Source organism: Saccopteryx bilineata, chromosome 1 (genome assembly GCF_036850765.1).
Source record: "Saccopteryx bilineata isolate mSacBil1 chromosome 1, mSacBil1_pri_phased_curated, whole genome shotgun sequence".
In the NCBI taxonomy this organism is placed as follows: Eukaryota; Metazoa; Chordata; class Mammalia; order Chiroptera; family Emballonuridae; genus Saccopteryx; species Saccopteryx bilineata.
Genome location: NC_089490.1, coordinates 359,428,993 through 359,442,944, shown reverse-complemented (window position 1 = coordinate 359,442,944; position 13,952 = coordinate 359,428,993). Strand labels below are relative to the sequence as shown.

General features: G+C 45.8%; 1 protein-coding gene across 7 annotated transcripts in view; it reads right to left on the bottom strand.

The window, feature by feature from the left end:
* TEAD1 (TEA domain transcription factor 1) overlaps positions 1-13,548 on the bottom strand; it is a 283,716-nt gene extending 270,168 nt beyond the window's left edge. For 3 of the 7 annotated variants that reach the window (XM_066250984.1, XM_066250987.1, XM_066250985.1), the window contains exon 1: positions 13,111-13,547. The gene's annotated coding sequence lies outside the window, so the exon portion shown is untranslated. Of the gene's footprint in view, positions 1-12,360; positions 12,505-13,110 lie in introns of all 7 variants that reach the window. The other 4 variants (XM_066250986.1, XM_066250988.1, XM_066250982.1 and 1 more) reach the window with 3 other exon arrangements.
* Positions 13,549-13,952: the final 404 nt, after the last annotated feature.

Here is a 13,952-nt window from a genome sequence, read left to right as displayed (position 1 = left end):
ATAAACCAAGCCTGTTCCAGGCAAGCAGTTACACAGCCACAAAGGAACAGCACAGGACAACCCCTTAGAAAATACGAATGGCTAACAACTGCTACAAGCAGTTATTACGAAGGAAGCGAGTCAGCATTCGGTGGGAGGACACAGGAACTAGAAAGACTAAGTGGAAATTAAGAAAAACATGGGCAGAACACAGGCTGAAATGTGGGGTATAAATTAACCTGGCCCTGGGTTTATTTGTTTTCCCCTTCTTCAATCAATTCACAAATCAGATTCAATACTTGTGGCCTGATGCGCCTTCTGGGTCTATCTTCCTCATGCTCTCCTGGTTTATCCTTGATGATTCAGTTCTCGGACTGTTTCAAGTATAAGCCACACAGGCGGTTAGCACAATCACCGTGTATTATTATTAAGGAGAGAGTCATTACACATCATTGAAGGCATTCCTTCTAACGGAAAAAATCTTCCATTTTAGATATACATTTAGGTTCCTCACTAAAACCAGTAGACATGTAAACTATTACTAGGTCATTGCTTTGACTATCAATCTTAATCACCTGACCAGCAAAACAAACGTATAGTCGCTGTGAGGAGTTGCTGGAGGTATGGTGGTGAACACAGCCGACATTCTATGTGATAACTAGATTAACTGTATTTTTTTTCTATGAAATTATAATGCACCCACCATACAGATTCACCCTTTCGAGTACAGAAAGTCCTTACTTAACATCATCGATAGGTTCCACGACTTTAAGCAAAAAGACATATAACAAAACTAATTTTACCATCAGCTAATTGATATAAACAAGAGTTAAGTTATCACAGCATCTCCTTAATGTTGTAACAAAACAAAGTTGAACAAAACACCATTTTTTTTTAGAACATGCTGTGTATAATTAATTCAGTGGCGTTTAGTAGATTCACAAGGTTGTGAATCACTGTTTTTAAATCAACCGTTCTCCCTTCCTCAACTGTGAGTTGGCTGCCTCTAAAAGCTCCTGTCTCCAGCAAGTTGACTCATCCCTCAATAATTTTTAACCTAAAGACCGGGAAACCACATTAACTACCACACAGTTCTACATACCATGGTTAAGAGACAATAGATGTCAATAAAATGCAGGTGGTCCCTGGCCCTGGCTCACACAAAGCAACCTTACCTATCAAACCAGTCATTGGGAGTGGCCTAGGTCAAAAAGTAAGGGGAACACTGACACACACTGATGCATAGCTGGGGATGTAAGCAAAGCACAGCCAGCTTTGGGCAACTGACTGAAAACAGGTCTCTACACACCTGCTTCCAAAAGGGAAGCACCTGTGTACTAACCTGAGTACACACTCACCTTGGATTAACAAACATGCTCTTACATATGCAAACACACTGGCAAAGAGATGGGCTACCATTCACATAAAAGTGTTAATTATTATTTAAACTCTATTTAAAGCCCCAAGCATGAAGTCTGAAGAGAGCCGCAAAGACTTAATTCCTGAGCCTGGAGTACCTACTTGGAGGAACAAGACAGTCTGGGTTTTAACAGCAGTCACACTGAGCCAGCTAGCTCTGACCTAAACTTGGCCACAACTCTTCAAAGGAGAGAACATCAATCCCATTTTTCCAGATGAGGAAACTGAGGGCAACACAAGTTAAGCAGGCAGCGCTGTGCAGGTATTACGAAGTGCATGGAGGCAACAAAGGTAGGGGGAGGTTCCTCTCTGCCTCTCGTTCTCTCTCGCACTTGAACCTCAACGCCCTCAGACCACGAGCAGGGAGAACTTCCTCAGCGGTTCTGCCAGCAGGTCCAGGGCCCTAAGCATAGTTTCTCTATGAAAAGTTCCTTACAAACACAAAGAGAAGAACTTTTAGAACTCAGTGCCAAAGTTTGAAGTATGGCTTCTAAACAAGAACCTAAGAAAGAGGTTTCCTTTTGGGCGGATGAAGGTACATCACACTACCCACTTTTTAGAAGCATTTCCATTTAATTCATACTACCATTTGGCAAAGAATGACCTCAAATATGATGTATTTACTGATGGATTTCCTCCACTTTATGAACAGGGGAAGTGTGGTTCAAAGCGATTAATGGCCCAGGACTTTATGGGATACCCCAGCTTCTCCTGGATTTTAGTCCATTTGCTGCAGACCAGAAGTCCGGTTCTTCTAAGTACCTCTGCCTCAGCCCTGGGTGTTCCTCAAGAGTCCCTGTCCAGGCTGACCTGGCAGGAAATCCGTGAAGCCCTGGTAGGCAAGATAACATTTCAGTCTGCTATTTACTGAGCATTCACTACGTGTGAGGCATACAGAAGGCATCCTACTGTAATCTGTCCATTCTAAGGCAATTTGTCCAGGGCCACAGAACTAGTCAGTGGCTGAGCCAAAACTCCAACTGATGCATGTCCACTCCAAACCTGTGTTTTCAAACATACAGGATGAGTCTGCCTTCTTCCAGACCAGAATCAGAACACTTCCCACTCCCCATGGCAACCAGTTCTGTCCTCTCCTCCTCCCTCCCTCCCTTTTTCTTCTTTCAATTAATTGTTCATGAACATGTTTCAGATCTATACTAGCTCATGATTGGCAATAAACTTTCTTTATCACAATTTGAAGGTTGACTTCATTACTAGAGAGAGTATTTCAGGGGCAGGGAGGTTGTTTGTTTTTTAAAAACTTAGGCCCACTCTACTTCCAAAATGGCATCTGGAGAGGGAAAAAACACACACAAAAACAAAAAATCCTCTTTTGCTTCAAGGCCCAACTCCAACATCACTTCTTCTACAAACATGCAAACCTTTCCCCAGTCCCCACCACTAGGCAATAAAGCACTTTGGAAATGTCACAAGCACTAACCACATTGACTTTTTTCCTTTTATTCGATATTAGTTAAGGAAATTTATGTTCCTAAAAATAAAAATGTGTAAAAACTGGGAAGTCCCTCCACCTTCTCAATCAATTCCCTCAAAGCAATCCCTGTCAATAATGTATGATCTACCAAATACCTCTGGATAGAGATGTAGGCATGTTACATCGGTTCTAAGACACCACTAATTGGAAGATGCAGCATGGTTTTCTTTCTAAGAAATATTGTTGCAAAACAAACCATCCTAGAATGCTTCCTTGTCACTTAGAAATCATAGTTCATGCATATTTAAACTTTTAAATCATGTCAATCTTGTACATACATAAAGAGGAAAGTATAACCAAAATAAACCAGGTAAGAGATACCTAAAACAACTTCTCAGAAAGATCAATAGCCATGCTGTTGCACACACTATCACCCTCTGTGACAACAGCATTGTGCATTCATTCTACAGGCTTTGATGAGGGGTGTGCAACCACATCATGGGTCATGACCACAGCCTGGCTAGTCATGATTGTAGGACATGTTCAAATATGGAAAAAATCTGCATCTTGGAATTCATGAAATACAGAATACACAATTTTCCCACTGGATTGTGATGATCTCTTTACATGCCTGTTTCCCTTCCTGTAAATTTTTTTTTTTTTTTTTGTATTTTTCTGAAGCTGGAAACGGGGAGAGACAGTCAGACAGACCTGCATGTGCCCGACCGGGATCCACCCGGCACACCCACCAGGGGGCGACGCTCTGCCCACCAGGGGGCGATGCTCTGCCCCTCCGGGGTGTCGCTCTGTTGTGACCAGAGCCACTCTAGCACCTGGGGCAGAGGCCAAGGAGCCATCCCTAGCGGGAGGGGAAGAGAGAGAGAAGAAGGAGAGGGGGAGGGGTGGAGAAGTAGATGGGCGCTTCTCCTGTGTGCCCTGGCCGGGAATCGAACCCGGGACTTCTGCATGCCAGGCCGACGCTCTACCACTGAGCCAAACGGTCAGGGCCCCTTCCTGTAAATTTAACTGATCACAATGCATAGACCTCCTTTTCTGTAACACCTACAAATGTTTAAATGTCCAGGGTCAAGCAACAGTTCTATTCAACACTGGAGGCATCGGGATTTCAAGGAACCCAAGGTGGAGAAAAAAGAAAAGAATGAAAAGCCGCATGTGGTTTATCAGCAGCAGCAGCAGGTTCATCTCTGGGATGCTCTCAGGATCCCCCTTCCTACCCCCCTCACTCTGCAGTGTCAAGGGTTACCATCTGAGGAACTAGCTGAGCATTCCTGCTACTCGAAAAATAAAACTACCTCTGCAAGCAGCCAGACAAGAATTAGTCTTTAAACTCTTCACAAGCAAGATTGACACAGACCTCTATTATCACATCTAGGAACAACTGCTAAACTCCCAAGGGGTAACAGATAATAGCTGAGCACAAAAAAGATGGTTCTGCTCATTTTATTGCTTAAAAGGATGCAACCTTAGTTTTGTGCAATTCTATCTTTAAAGCCAGCCAAGAGCATCACCGTGAATTCCATAAAGATTCAGTATGTGGGCCTGACCTGTGGTGGCGCAGTGGATAAAGCGTCGACCTGGAAATGCTGAGGTCGCCGGTTTGAAACCCTGGGCTTGCCTGGTCAAGGCACATATGGGAGTTGATGCTTCCAGCTCCTCCCCCTTTCTCTCTCTCTGTCTCTCCCTCTCCTCTCTAAAAAAAAAAAAAAAAAAAAAAAAAAAAGATTCAGTATGTGTTCTTGGGTATATCGCCTCACAAATATAGGGGGAGAAAAATCTCAACTCAGAGTTAAGAGCCATGGCCAAATTTTGTCTGAGTCAATCTAAGAATAAACATTAAGAGTATCAAGAGCAATGGTTCCCAATCAGAGGTGAACAGTGCTATGAAGTCTCTTAGAAAAAGAGGCCCTGGCTGGGTGGCTCAGTGGCTAAAGCATCAACACGGGACACCGAGGTCATGGGTTCAATCCCCAGTAAGGACATGTAGGAAAAGCAACCAATGAGTGCACAACTAAAAAATGAAATGACTTGTTTCTCTCTCTCTCTCTCTTCTTTTTCCCCCTACCCTCTCTCTCTTTCATCCTTCCTCCCTCTCTTTCAAAACAATGGAAAAATTAAAAACAAAACAAAACAAAAAAACCAGAAATACTGCACCTCCCCCATCTGTTCCAAGTCTCCAGGGGTGACCAACAGGCTGTAGAAAGCTCCATGGTGGCTGCCATGCACAGACTCAGGCAGGAACAGAGGATTCCTGGGGCAGGAGCAGAACAAGCCTACCCTGGGTTTGAGTCAGAACCACTGTGAATTAGCCATGTGGAAGGATCAGTGTACAGATAATTACTAACCTCAAAGTCAAAATCTGGAAAAGGCGAGGGGCCTAGAAAGGTGAAAGACTGTGTAGGAAGGTGGGCTGGGAAAGGGGCAGACAGCCTCACCCTGGCTTCCCCAGTGCCTGGCACAGATCAGGAATGAAAGTCACATGGCTGAGAAGCACATGGTCACGTGCATCATCAAATTTCTACAGAGCCACCTACTGTGTGCAGAAAATCTGAGTTGGCTCTGGCAACTGAGGCAAGAGTCGTCACTCACCTGTCTCCCTCTCTCAATTCAGTGGAACAGATTTTCATTTTGCTTCAGCTTCACCGGACATCTGAGTGCTGTAGAGGTGTTTTAGAAGCATTTCCCTGTTTAACAATTCCTAGTCATAAAAAAAGCTGTTTCTTGCCCCCAAATTACAGATAACACTTCCTCCTTTGATACTGAGTTATATAAAGGTGAATCATTTTTACATTTTGTGGTTACGGTAAAATTCAAAGGTAAAAGAAAATTAGGGAGGTATTTTTTTTTTTTTGCATTTTCTTTTGCATTTTTCTGAAGCTGGAAACAGGGAGAGACAGACAGACTCCCGCATGCGCCCAACCGGGATCCACCCAGCACGCCCACCATGGGGCGATGCTCTGCCCACCAGGGGGCGATGCTCTGCCCATCCTGGGCGTCGCCATGTTGCGACCAGAGACACTCTAGCACCTGAGGCAGAGGCCACAGAGCCATCCCCAGCGCCCGGGCCATTTTTGCTCCAATGGAGCCTTGGCTGCGGGAGGGGAAGAGAGAGACAGAGAGGATGGTGCGGCGGAGGGGTGGAGAAGCAAATGGGCGCTTCTCCTGTGTGCCCTGGCCAGGAATCGAACCCGGGTCCTCCGCACGCTAGGCCGACGCTCTACCACTGAGCCAACCGGCCAGGGCGGGAGGTATTTTTAATACACAACAAAATTAGAAAGCTTTTATCAAAATAATAACAATAGCCTGACCAGGCTGTGGTGCAGTGGATAGAGCGTCAGACTGGGATGCGGAGGACCCAGGTTGAAGACCCCAAGGTCGCCAGCTTGAGCGCGGGCTCATCTGGTTTGAGCAAAGCTTGGACCCAAGGTCGCTGGCTTGAGCAAGGGGTTACTCAGTCTGCTTAAGGCCCACGGTCAAGATACATATGGGAAAGCAATCAATGAGCAACTAAGGTGTCGCAACAAAAAACTGATGATTGATGCTTCTCATCTCTCTCCGTTCCTGTCTGCCTGTCCCTATATATCCCTCTCTCTGTAAAAATTAAAAATAAAAAATAAATAAATAATAAAATAATAACAATACCAGCCTTCCCTCTCCAGTATTTAAAACAAAAGCAAATTTTCAATTATAGGAATTTTTTTGGCTCTGCCAGTATGGAATGCTATTAAGTAGTTTGTTTTCCAGTTTCCTCTCAATGAAAATACCTGATGGGGTCTTCTAAGTGTCTCAGATTTCAAGAAGGGGCTTGGGGCTGGGGGCTAATGGTTCCCTCAGCTGATGGGGTTCTTTCCAACTCTAACCACCATTGTTTCCCAAAGGCTTTCAGATGAAAAGGCAAAGAGAGAGAAAGAGTTGAAAGAGATTCCACCAAAGGAAGCATCACTCACAATGGTTTTGGAATCAGTTAGCCCCCACAACACCCCCAGCCACGGTGATGGGTGATCTGAAAATGAAGCATATCAAAATGCTATTGATAAGCTAAATTACCAGAGAGCTTATCTGAGGCCCACATCCGCCATATGGTGCCCCAACTTCTGCCGCCTGTTGCTGCCACAACAATAGGCACGCCTACCCAGAAAGCGCCATTGGAGAGAAACCCAGCAGCAGTGGCATGCGGGGTGGCTGCTGTGTGTACATTTTATTCTGAGCTATTTGTTCTGTGCCTCCACCTATCCCAGTAGAAAACCTGAACCACATACACATTCAATGTCAAAAATAGGTGTTACCTGCAGGCATATGCGTGCACACCTCAAGTGCGTGCGTGAATGGGTACACATCAAGTGAACAGAGAGAAAACCAGATGTCAACTTCAGAACTGGAGCTGCCTGGTGGGGGAGGGCGAGCCAGGCAGGCTCCCAGCTCGGGCTGCAAGCAGACAATGCGCTTTTCTCAAAACACTCGGGCGGGCGGGCCTTGGGGAGTGGCTATTTAAAACACTTGGCTCCTTTTATTTTACCACCATGGAAGTGAATTCGGCTCTGAAGTGCCAGAGTAAATGAAGTCATTTGGTTTCCGCGGGCTCCCTTTGCATTCTAGCAGTAGAAGGGAGACCAGACGAGAGTCGGAAGGTCCAGCAGAAGTTGTGCTTTCTTTCAATTAAAATTGATTCCACAGAGGATCTGGTGCCTGGGCTTCATTAACTTTTTTCTTTGAGAAGACCATAAGGTCATAGGAAATTTAAAGGACACAGGAATGAATGCTGTCAAAGATAACTCCTTTTACAAAATGCCATCAAGTCAAAGTGTAAAGATGACCAGATGAGAAGATCACCGGCTAAAGGCTTGGTTGGTACAAGAAATTAATCGTGATTTGTGTCACAGAGAATTCATAAAATTTCTACATTTCCTTCTACTGTCTCTAAAAGATGGTATCATTAATAGTAACAAAATATTCATTTTTTAGTTTACTATATATTAGGGAAAAGACACTGGTTTTCAAAAAAGAATTCAGAACATATAACATTTGGCTATACAAAAATGCCCAAGATACAGGTCTGGATAGGTGCAAAGCAAAAAAATAAAATAGCCTTTTTCCTAATATTCAGATCAAGCTATTACATAAAGGCCTTCATATACTCACCCCCTCCAAAAAAAATTACTCACACCTAAGCAGACAACATTCTTAGATTAACTTTTCAAATTTTCTTAAACATTCTCAGTTTTAAGGGGGGAAAAAAAATCTCCTTTCATGTTAAATTGGGATTGCACTTGAACTCCATCCAAGAGCGGAGCTGAACTGAATTATGATAATTAGAAAGCTGTGCCTATAAAAAAGCAGCTCGGTTCATGCATTTTTTTTTAAAAGTTCATGCCAGAGAATATAAGTTCAATATGTTCTCACATAATTAACATTTCCCACCATTAGCAGTAGTTTTTCAGTTTATATATCAGCAAAAACAACAGCACTCTTCATTGTTGTATATACCCAGTCAATAGTGTTTCAGTCACTTTACACATAGATCTAAACTGTCAGATGCCTAAAAGCAACCAGAATTTCCCACTGGAGATGACAGTGACTTAACTTGTTCATCAATAAGCTGGCTCTTTCTTTGAAACCCATTTTCCAATTCTGGGCCCTGTCCCTCAAACTAAAACTGTTCATGAATTCCTACGACAGAGCTTTAATTAATTAGTTTTAAAACTAATGTGGGAGGGGGCAGAAAGCATTGCATCAGGATAGTAAATACTGATTTTAAAAAACTGGGGGAGCAGTAAGGGTGCCCATAATAAAGCCAGCACACAGCCTTCCTTTGGCCTGCCACAAAAGTAGAAAAGAGCCTCTGAGACCTACTCCCCTCCAATCCAATCAGAAGAGAGATCAGTGGTTTCACAGTTAGCCAGGGCTCCCAGACTATGGAAACTATTTTTTGAGAATCCTCCCAACCATGCAAAAAAGCCAGTGAACAAAAGGACTTAGCTGAGAGTGAGCCACCCTAGGAGGAATACAGTCCTGACAATCCACCCTTCAGGGCATCTGTTTGCTTTAACTAAAGTAAAAACACATATTTTGAAATTCTCTTATTCTGCACCACTACATAGCCCAAATGTATATAAAGAAATGGCTGAATTTCAACTGTGAGTTTAAATATGGGATGAGGTCAAGGAAGCTTGTGATGAGTATTTTACAGATTGAGTCTCAACAGTTAACAGCTTTAAAATAAAACATTAAAACCCAAACAGAAAAATACAAAAACACCCCAGATATTTAGATCCAAACAGTCTAGCATTCCAAACACTATCCCAGAATAGGGAAGGTCCCAAATTGCCATGATTTCAGAAGTATCCAGTAACCGCAATGGGGGAAGGGGGAGGTCTACCTTGTTACTTGTCAAAAAGCCAACCCTGAAACATTAAGTGCTTAGCATGAACCTGAATCACTTGATTTTATCGCCTTTGTGAATATGAAAGAAAAAATACATAACTGATATTGTTCAAACATGATTGGGATCTAATTTAAATGCCACAGGGTAATCTGTGTCTTCTACAAATAAAATAAGAAAAAGCACCACGCAGCTATAAAAGATTATTCCAGACATTGGTCAGTCCTCAACAACCCAGCAACAAAGTGTCAGTTTGTCAAAGGGCAAAGAGCTTACAATATACTTTTCTTACCGAGTTCAGAAGTAGGACATTGGCACTCTGCTGTTCCAGTCTCTGAACTCTAAAAGGGAAGCTGTAATGCCCGCATTAATCAACAGAAGGGTGGGCTCTGATTTCCTGCAGTTCTACAGAGAAAGCTGGACACTTACTTGCTCTGGCCAGCATTCTTCCGTCTTTGGAGAAAAAAAGGCCCAAAAGTTTTATCACTAAACAGGTCCAACCTCCAAGCACAGCTTTCACTCAGCAATATTTTTTTCTTCTTTTCCAAGCTCTTTATTGGAAACAAGACCAGGTGCCTAAATTACAAGCTTGACAGTGTTATCTACCTACTATCTGTATGTGAACATGGTCATCTCACGTACACCAGATCATACATGCAGTTATTTGCATCAAGCTTTTGAGTAATAAAACACAACAATTTCCTTTTGCAGGAAGTATAATTGTGCTCACAATTAACACATAACACACGAGATTAGAGAGAAGAGGAATCCCACACATGGGCAGACTCCTGTACAACCTCTGCGTATGAGATAGCACTCCATATCTGAAGCAAGAAACCTGAAAATATTGTTAATGGCACAGCTCATTTCCTCAAAGGCCTATGTAACATTTGGTATCTACATTCTCTAACTGTCCCTGTTACACACTTTTCTAATGAAAATGTGACAACAAATATGATCTAGACACAGATGACAGGCGACAAGCATATTCTTCCCAAACTCCCCCTAACGAAATGCCCTCCTATACTTGCTCTTCTTATTGTCAGAGCCAGCAAAATTCAAAATTGTGTATAAATGACTAAAGCTCAAACAGCAAAAAGAAAACAGAAAAACAAAAACAGAACATTGGTTTTCCTTATGACCTGCTTGACCTTTTTCTAAACAAAAGGGGATGCCAGTCCCCAAAGTGAGTGTATGAATATTGAATTCTTGCTGTATAAAAGCAAAAGAGGGGCAGAGAAGAGGGGCAGAGAGAAAGCTGACCTCCCGCAGGCTGCACCCCCACCCCAACTCTCCCTATGCGTAAATAGTTCACCGCTTCAGTGAAGACACACATGGTACCACAATGCAAGGGAGCGCCTCTCAGTGAGAAATTCCTATCAATCTGGCTCAAACTAAGCTAGGTTGCCCTCCCTCTTTAAATTAAATTTCATTAAGTATATGTCATGGTGAGTCCTGGTTTATGTTTGGGGGAAAATAAAACTAGAATAATCGCTCAGGCATATTCTCTGGATGGAGTTCTATTTGTTACCTTACAAAAGGTCACACAGAGAACTCTACACATTCTTTCTTATAATATTTTGTTTTATTCTCTGTCAGGGCAAAGTGTCATGCTGGTTTTGTTTCAAAGTTGTAAAAAAAAAACAGAAAAGAAAGGAGAAAGAGAGGAAAAGAAAGAAAGAAAGAGAAAAAAAGTGTTTTAATATTCCCCCAAAACTGTGGATCAAATAATATTTATCACTAAAATAAAAATAAGATAGTCTACATTGTCACTTTTATACAATCCTCAGCAAGAACCAGTAATGAATACTGCTTATTGGTTCATTTTTTTACACCAACAACAAATAAAAGAATTGTAAACTCTGTTTAAAATCTGAAACCTGAGAGTTCAACACAGAGTTGCACATACAAAGAAATGCTAAACAAAAATATCTGTGACCATTTATGGAAATGGTAAGATTAGAAAAATAAGTCTTTCCCTGAAAAAAAAAATTATCAACAATTGAAAACCTTGCTGTTGACAAAGGTTCGACTAATCCATATATATGCCTTTCCCGAGTAACTTTGTAATTAGTGCTACTATTTCTTTCTGAAGAAGAAAGATTCTTATCAAAGTTGGATCTAAGTCTGGCTGGTATAAGCATTCAGATGTGACTGGGCCCAGAGATCCTATTCACAGAAGGGCATACACCCAATTGTAAAAGAATGAAGCTTGGGCACAGCCCGAGGTCTGTTCCCCAACCACTGCCTGAGAGTATCCTGGCAGAGAAGTCCCCCATAAACAAGAAAGATCCATAGCAGGGCTGCAGAAAAGGAGCCCACTCCCTGCACTGACAATGAAGACACATCACCTCTTCCTGAAGGGATCTGTCTCCTCAGGTAACCACCTGCAGGCACCCAGCACATCACTAATAATCAGAACACCTAAACTTCGAGAAACAATCACAGTGAAAAGGTGAGGAGAAAGAAACGTGGTTGTCCTGAACTGATAGTGTCCTGCTTCTTTGCCATATCTGCAGCATTTCTATTTACACTATTTTGAAATCTGATAGGTTTTACAGACCTCTCTGTCCTAGGATCTGGGCTTCCTCCAAGGCACTGTTTGAAAAACACGGCCTTTTTACATTACCCGCTCCTGCAACATCATCTGTCTTTAAGTTTCCAGTGCTTACTGAGGTCAATTTTCATTTCTGCAAATCACAGGCAGCCACTTGCTTCTGAGAAGTTAACAAGCCTTCTGAGAAAAGCTAGTGGCTGGTATTTCATTGTTTCACAAATATTTTTATCCAGTGACACCATTCGACTTTAAATAAATCTTTTAAAAGAACTGAAAAGCAAAGAAAATTATGATCTGGATTTTATTTCTTTCGTTGCAGGAGAATACGTAGGTGTGAGCCCTCCATTGTTTTCAACTCATTTAAAATGTTGCCTCAGTTTTTAAAATAAATAAAATTAAAAAAAGAAAAGAAAGGAAACTCGTAGAAGTTGAACTTTCCTTAAAGCGGGCCTCTGGACTTTGGAAAACAAGTGTTGCTGCTACGAACAAAGACTAGAAGTGCACCCTGATTTTCTTCCCTCCTGGGGATCATTTCTTTTCCAATAAACAAACAAATCCCCCAGTATTTCCTACCGAAGGGAAGTTTTCCAGGGAGAGTCTCCTCCAGGGTTTGGTGGTAACTGCGACTCAGTCTTTTTTGGACACAATGTTTCTGCTGACTCCTGAAAATTTTCCACTTGAATGTGCAATGAAGCGGCGGCGGCGGCAGCAGCAGTCCTGGAGAAGCGGCAAAGACGCCCGTGCCTTCTTTCATCTTCGAGAAGAAGGAGCGAAACCCCGGCTCGCAGCACAAGTCGGCGCAGACCCTGGGCCAGCCTCGGGGGGCCCAGACGACGGGGGCGGCCCTGGGGGGCTCGGTGGGGGGAGTCGGGCCGGCTTCGGGCTCCCAGGCGGCTCTCCCCGCCCGCGCTCGCTCCAACTTCTGACTTCGCCGAGAAAATCATGAAAACAGCCCGAGGATGTGAGGGTATGTGCGTGTGCGCGCGTGCGGGCTGGGAGGGGGGCGCGGGGGGCGCGGCGCGGCCGGCCCGGCGCCTCCAGGGCCGCCGGCGGGGGCCGCCTGTTGCCGCGCGGGCTCCACAGCGCGCGGCCCAACTTGGCGTCCCGGCAACTCGCGCGGCGGCGCCAAGCCGCTCACCTTGAAAGGGGGCGCGGGAAGGCGGGCGCGGGGGCCCTGCCCCGGGCCCTCCGCGTGCCCGCTCGCCCTCCCCGACGCACACAAAGCAGAGCTCGAAGTGAAAGACCCGCCGGAGCGGGACGCGCCACCAGCTGCCCGCCCCGTGCGCCCCTCGCACCCAGCATCAGCCCCATGTGCCAACTTACCTCGCGAAGGGAGCCGCCGCGGCGCCCGGCGAGTCCGAGGCAAACTTCGGCGCCGCTTCCCTCGCCCTCAGCTAGGTGCCGGGCTCCCTCCGCGGCTCCCGGTCCCCGGGCTGGGCCACCCCACCACTACGGAGCGCCGCGCCCGCCCCGGGTCCGGCTGGGGGCACTGGACTGCTGCCCGCGGCTTCGGGCAAAGGTGGACAGGGTGGGGTGGAGTGGGGGCTTCACTGCATGGCCTGTCCCCGGACGCGGCCGCCCCGGGCCCGGGCCCCGCCGCGCGGACTGGCCCACAGGGTGGAAGCGAGTCTGCAAAGTGCTTGGTGGGCGCCCGCGGCGGGCGGCGGGGCCGCGGCGGCGGCTGCAGAGGCTCGGCTCGGCTCGGGCGGCGGGGCGCGGCGCTAGCGATGCTAAGAATGTTCGGAATGAGGACAGGAATGAAATGAACGCCAGGACCGAACTCGCTCCGGAGGGGTGGGGCCTCGGTGACGTCATGCGGCCTGCTGGCCGGGGCCGGGGGGCGGGGCCTGCCGCCGCCAGTGACGTCATGGGGGTTCGGGGCGGGCCTGGGCGGGCCCTCCTCGCTGTTGGGGCTCCGGCTCCTCCCTCGAAGGGCGACGGGGCGGAGTCTCGCGCCCACGGGGGAGCGGAGCGCGCGCGGGCGCTGTCCTGCCCACTCCGGGCGCGGGCTCCGGGCTTTGTCCCGAGCTGGGCGGGGCGGACCAGAGGAGGGCGGCTCGAAGAAGTCTGCGTCCGCGCGGAGAACTCGGAAAGCCCGGATTCTTGTCTGGCGGCGGGCTCCGGCGCGGGAGCTGCGCTCGCCACTTCAGCCCTGCCTCAGTTTC